Below are 6,476 nucleotides of genomic sequence, written 5' to 3' on the forward strand. Positions count from 1 at the left end.
CAGTCCCCAGCCTTTCTGGTACCAGGGACCGGCTTTATGGAGGTAAATTTTCCATGGACTGGGGTGGGGGTGGTGTGGGAGTGTGGTGTTGTTTTGGGATGATTCAAGCACATTACATTTATTGTGCACTTTATATCTATTATTATTACATTGTAATATATAATGAAATAATTACACAACTCACCATAATGCAGAATCAGTGGGAGCCCTGAGCTTGTTTTCACTTGCCACTCACTGAGAGGGTTTTGATATTATTCTAAGAGGATTTAGTGGATTCCTAAGATTTTCTAGCTATAAGATTATATAATCTGCAAATAGACAGTTTTACTTCTTCCTTCCTAACATGGATGTTTTTTATTTCTTTCTTTTCTTACATAATTGTCCTAACTGGAAGAATCTTCAATACAGTGTTGAATACAAGAGATGAGAAAGGACATTCTTTCCTTGTTCCTGCTATTACAGCAAAAGCATTCAATTGGTAACCATTAAGTATGATGTTGGCTCTGGGCTTTTCACAGACACATTTTCACTCTATTGATTATGTCATTTGGTGGTATAGTCCAATTTGTCTATTTTTACTTTTGCTGCCTGAGCTTTTGGTGTCATATCTAGGAAATCCTTTCCAAATTCAATATCATGAAGTGTTTCCCCTATTTTCTTCTAAGAGTTTTATAATTTTAGGTTTTGCCTTAGGTTTTTGACTTAAATTTTGTATAAAATAAAGGTTCAATTTCATTCATTGTCCCATAAGCAAGCTGGAATGAGGACAGCTGGATGGACAACATTTTTGGTGTGCCGTGCCTGAGGTAAAGCCACTACTCTATCAGTGGGGACTTAGTGGAAGAACGAAACCCCTAATTTTTTAAAAAAATTAATTAATTTATTTATTTTTGGCTGTGTTGGTCTTCGTTTCTGTGCGAGGGCTTTCTCTAGTTGTGGCAAGTGGGGGCTACTCTTCATCGCGGTGCGCGGGCCTCTCACTATCGTGGCCTCTCTTGTTGCGGAGCACAGGCTCCAGACGCACAGGCTCAGTAATTGTGGATCATGGGCCCAGCTGCTCCGCGGCATGTGGGATCTTCCCAGACCAGGGCACGGACCCGTGTCCCCTGCATTGGCTGGCAGATTCTCAACCACTGCACCAGGGAAGCCCACCCCTAATCTTTTGATCATACTCTCTAGGAATTTAGCCTTTGAAACTGGATCTGAGGAGCAGAGCATATGTGTATGAAATGCTGGCAACCTGCAATTCTCAGTGCGATAATGTAGCTCTCAACTTTAAGCTAGAGAAAGAGGATGTCTTACATTTTTGGTTACACCTTCTTGGATTGGATTTTCTAGCATTCTGAGCTGAGAATGAGAGAGAAGGTGTGAACTGTGTTTCAAATGGTACAGACTCTTGCTAGTCCTTTATGTTTTAGATTTCCTTGAATAAATGTTTATATATTTGCTGTATACACTTATGGAAATATCTGGAGACCTTAATTTTTTAAAATAAATTTAACCAATTATACTTCTTTCAATGCAGAGCAGAGCTCTTCATGCTACCATTCAAATGTATACATACTTGTTAAATTGTTTAAATAAAAATCCTTATCATTTAAACAGTGTTTCTATAAAGCTAATTATTAATACACTTTCTTTAAAAAAATATTAGATTTTTTATTGCTATTTTGTCCTAAAGAAAACATATATTACTGAACTTGCTGTACCTTCTCATTTGGGGGATGAAAACACATTAAATTTAACTTTGTGGGTTTCAACGTCCAACCACATAGCTAAAGATATGTTGAAAAATTGCATTTATGTTATAAAGATATATAGTACTACTAATTATCAAAGTTATATTGAAGAGCATTTATAGGGCTGTTTCATACCAGCACCCCTTTAAAAGTAAATTGATAGCAATCATTTTACACGGAAATCAATATAAATTACATAATAAATAAAAATGAATAATCAATATATTAATTTTATAAGTATGTATGGCAACATTTCCACATGTGTCTCATCTACCTCACTTATGGACCTGAAATTAACCATCCATACTTGCAGAACCAACATTAGGCAGTTAAGAAAAGTATGGGCTCTGGAGTCAGACCTTTGTTTTCAAGTCTGGCTTTTTTTTTTTTTAATTGACTTACAATATTGCATTAATTTCAGGTGTACAGTATAGTAATTATTTTTTTGCAGATAGTATTCCATCATAGGTTATTACAAGATATTGTATATAATTCTCTGTGCTATACAGTAAAAATATGGAATGCTTCACAAATTTACATGTTATCTTTGCTTAGGGGCCATGCTAATCTTCTCTGTATTGTTCCAATTTTAGTATATGTGCTGCTGAAGTGAGCATAGTCTGGCTTATTTGAACTAACTAATTTAATTATGTTTAAATCTAGGTTAATTTTGGTTTGAATAACTTAACTTCTCAATGACTCAGTTTTAATATCTACAAAATGCAAGTAATAGCACTAACTCTGTGCTTTTCTGATGATTAAATTACTTAAGTATATATAACACCTAGAATGTGCTTATTATTTTTAAGTGCTTAATAAATGGAAGTCATTTTTGTTGTTATAATTATTAGCTATTTAAAAATAACCCTCGGGCTTCCCTGGTGGTGCAGTGGTAAAGAGTCTGCCTGCCGATGCAGGGGACATGGGTTTGTGCCCCGGTCCGGGAAGATCCCACGTGCCGCGGAGCGGCTGGGCCTGTGAGCCATGGCCGCTGAGCCTGCACGTCCGAAGCCTGTGTTCCTCAACGGGAGAGGCCACAACAGTGAGAGGCCCGCATACCGCAAAAAAATAATAATAATTAAAAAAATAAAAATAACCCTCTACCATTGGTTGTGTTTAAACCTACCATTACTGCTTTCCCATTAGAGTATTGAGCAAAGGCTAATAGGTCTATCAATGAATTAATACAGTATTGATTTTGATGTCCAGCTTATCACTTGCCAGCTATATGATTGTAAGAAATTTACCTAATCACTGTGAATCTTGATTTTATCAATTTTTAAAAGTTTTATCATCTTTGAAAGAAATATTCGAGTTTGGTTAAGTAAGGTATTACACAAAAGGTCTTTTAACTAAAAGTAAACAACAAATTTTGCCCTCTGGAGATTGCTTTTCATTTCCTCTTTAGTTATCAATTATGTAAGCCATTCTTATTTTGATTCTTATTAATGCTTTTCATTTTCAGTTGTCCTTCCTATGTTCTTCTGTATCTGACTTCTCATTTCTCCTATTTCTTTCTATATTTATAGTATACTTCTTAAAAAGTAAACAAAGGGAAAAATCTTTCAAGATATGAAAACACTAATATTAAAGTAAATTGATTTTTATTTTTTACATTTATCCTTTTCCAGGTCAGTTCGAGTGCCTTAAGGTTTTATGATAACAAAGCAAAATTTCCTGTACTGCAAAAGGATTATTATAGAGATCAGAACCCATGTTATTATGAAAGATGAAAATCCTCACTAAATGCATCTGATATTAATTTTTTAGAAAAGATTTGAATCATTAAAAAAAGAAATTTCTGCTTTTTCACATAATTATATTTTTAATATTTTAGCACTTCCTGTAGCTTCTAACAGAAAAAGTATTTCTTGTTATACTAATGTGCAGTTTAGAAACATAGTTTTATGAAAAAATAAGAATTTTACTACAATATGTGTTTACTGTTAATGTATATAACTGTGTTGTTGAAGCAATGTTAAAACATGAATATTGCAAAATTAAATGTAATATTTGAGAAATTAAAAATATCATTTGACTTCAAATCTCAAATCACGGAGATCACCTGTTTATCATAATGCACTTTTAAAAAATTTCTGAATATATATTATGAGCTAGTTATACAAAAGGGGATTACATTAAATACAGATTTTTTCAAATTGCTTTTTTAACACTGTTAACATGAACTTTTAAAAAACTTCTTTCAAATTTTGTTTACAAAATAGTGATACAATATACAATTTATAGTGAAACTAGAGTATGACTGATTTATCTTTCTAAAATATTATACGTTTAAGATCCACAATGCAATGAACAAAATTCTGCATACATTAATCTTCATTCAGTTACATGAGTCCTAGAAACAGAATTGCAATATCAAATACTGTAAAGATTTTTTGACATATATATTTACCATACTGATCACCAAAGATTATGGTAGTTAATAGTATGTAAACGTATGAAACATTTCAAGGTACACTTATATTTAAAATTCATGTCAAGCGGAACTTTAATCCACCTACCAATCCTTCCACACCTCTATAACCTGGTATTATATAAAAATAAGTAGAGAGGGGCTTCCCTGGTGGCACAGTGGTTAAGAATCCGTCTGCCAATGCAGGGGACACGGGTTGGAGCCCTAGTTCAGGAAGATCCCACATGCTGTAGAGCAACTAAGCCCATGCACCACAACTACTGAGCCCACATGACACAACTACTGAAGCCCGAGTGCCTAGAGCCCATGCTCTGCAATAAAAGAATCCACCACAATGAGAAGCCCATGCACCATAATGAAGAGTAGTCCCCGCTCGCCACAGCTAGAGGAAGCCCAAGCAGCAACCAAGACCCAATGCAGGCAAAAATAAATGAATAAAAAATAAATAAATTTATTTTAAAAATAAGTAGAGAAATCAATAGGCAGCCTTTATAAAACGTTATAGCAATTTGACAGAGTAATAATGTCTGTTGAATCTAATAATAAAAAGTGGCTTTATATGCTGCACGCTTTTTATTTCATTTTCCAAATAATTCATTTTTATTGCATTTTAGGTGTCCATGAGAAATTGGAAATGAAAAATAAACAAGCAAGAACTTGCACTTCACCATACATACTCTAAGAAGCACTGCTCTAACCCATTAAATCTTTCAACATTGTTAGAAACCGTTTTATAACCTCCTTCTCTCCCCCATACTTTAAAACATCTTTCACATTTTTCACCATCAGCTAATAAGTTTGTTTCATATTTCATTGGGAAAATAGAAGGGAAAATCCATATACCTTCTAACTTTCCTCCCTCTCCTGCCCCCACCTGCACTCACTTTCAGCACCTGTACCCCTCCACTTCACTTTAGTTTCCATTACAATAGATATGTTGTCCATGCTCCTACCTAAAGACAGCCCCTTCATACTCCTCCTTCTAAAATATGTCTATAATCAAACTACTTTCCCCAATTTTACCACTACCACTTTGGTACAATTCAATATAATTTCTTCCTGAATTATTACACTAGCTTCCTGAATGTTCTCTCTTCCCCACTACAGAGCAGCCAGAGTGTTCTTTTTAAACCTTAAGCATGACTGTGTCAGTGTTATGGTCAAACATCCAAAAGTTCCGGGTTCCTTTTTCTCCTACATGCATCTTCCTCCCTGTGCTCCTGTTATACTCATACATGTGTCATTCTGTCATTCTTAGAACTATGCAACCTCAGGTCAACTTTCTATAACCTCTGCCTAGGGCCATTTACTCTCAGATCCTTCAGGGCTCACTCCTTCCGCTTCTTCATGTCTCTGTTCAATTGTCACTTCTGAGAGGAATACTTCACTGACTACCCTATTTAAAATTGAAAATTGCAGCACTCCCAGTTCCCCTTCATAGACTTATTTTCTCCACATCACCATCAGGAAGAATATATATTTTACTTTTTCATTTGTAAAGACTTCCTCTGGAAGCAAGAGCCTCTCTGTCCACGTAAACAGCAGAGCAGAGATCATCTCTCAAACAACAACCTCTGAAAGGCGATGTATAAATAGCCATTTCCCTTGCCTCTCACTTGAGATGTTTCTGGGATCTGTGCTCTAGAGTTTTATATAGACTCCTAGACTTCTCTAGAGAAATAAATCCTCATTTAACTATGGTGGTAACTTCCTTGATAATGCATCATTTATTTGTGGGCTTCCCTTTCCTGTCTTAATTCTACACTCCACTACTCAGGTTTCTAAGGATCACACCTCAAATATAGCAAATGTGCTTGAGTCCTTATCTTTGGTTGACATCTGAGGGAACCTAAAATAACACAATGTGTGAGGCTATTGTTAATATATAGGAAGGACTGAACTTGGAGGATATGTGAATGTTCAGAAATATGAGATAATTTCTTACTGTTTTCCAAAGTAATCATGCCAGATATCCCACTGTCAACATACAAGAGATCCTATGAATTTGAATCCTCTCAAAGTCTTGATATTTTCAATATTATTACTTTTTTTGCCATAGGAATTATGTATGATGGTTTCACATGGTCATCTTGATTTATATATAATTTGTCACCAATAACGTTGACCATTTTTTATAGCTTTGTTGACCTTATGTGTTTCTTCCTCTGTGAAATACCTGTTCATATATTAGACTTTTTCTATTGGCTATATTTTTGGCACAAGTTCTTTGCATATTATTATGAATTGTGTACCTCAAATTTTATAAATAAAATAATTTTTAAAATATCATCAAATATATCAGT

The 6,476-nt window shown here is 34.6% G+C and overlaps 1 non-coding gene across 1 annotated transcript; it reads right to left on the bottom strand.

Annotated features, from left to right (window-relative positions):
- Positions 1-2,249: 2,249 nt before the first annotated feature.
- Positions 2,250-2,356, bottom strand: LOC131756449 (U6 spliceosomal RNA). Its single transcript, XR_009335632.1, has one exon. It is a non-coding gene; the product is annotated as a U6 spliceosomal RNA (small nuclear RNA).
- Positions 2,357-6,476: the final 4,120 nt, after the last annotated feature.

Source organism: Kogia breviceps, chromosome 4, assembly GCF_026419965.1.
Source record: "Kogia breviceps isolate mKogBre1 chromosome 4, mKogBre1 haplotype 1, whole genome shotgun sequence".
NCBI classification, from domain to species: Eukaryota; Metazoa; Chordata; class Mammalia; order Artiodactyla; family Physeteridae; genus Kogia; species Kogia breviceps.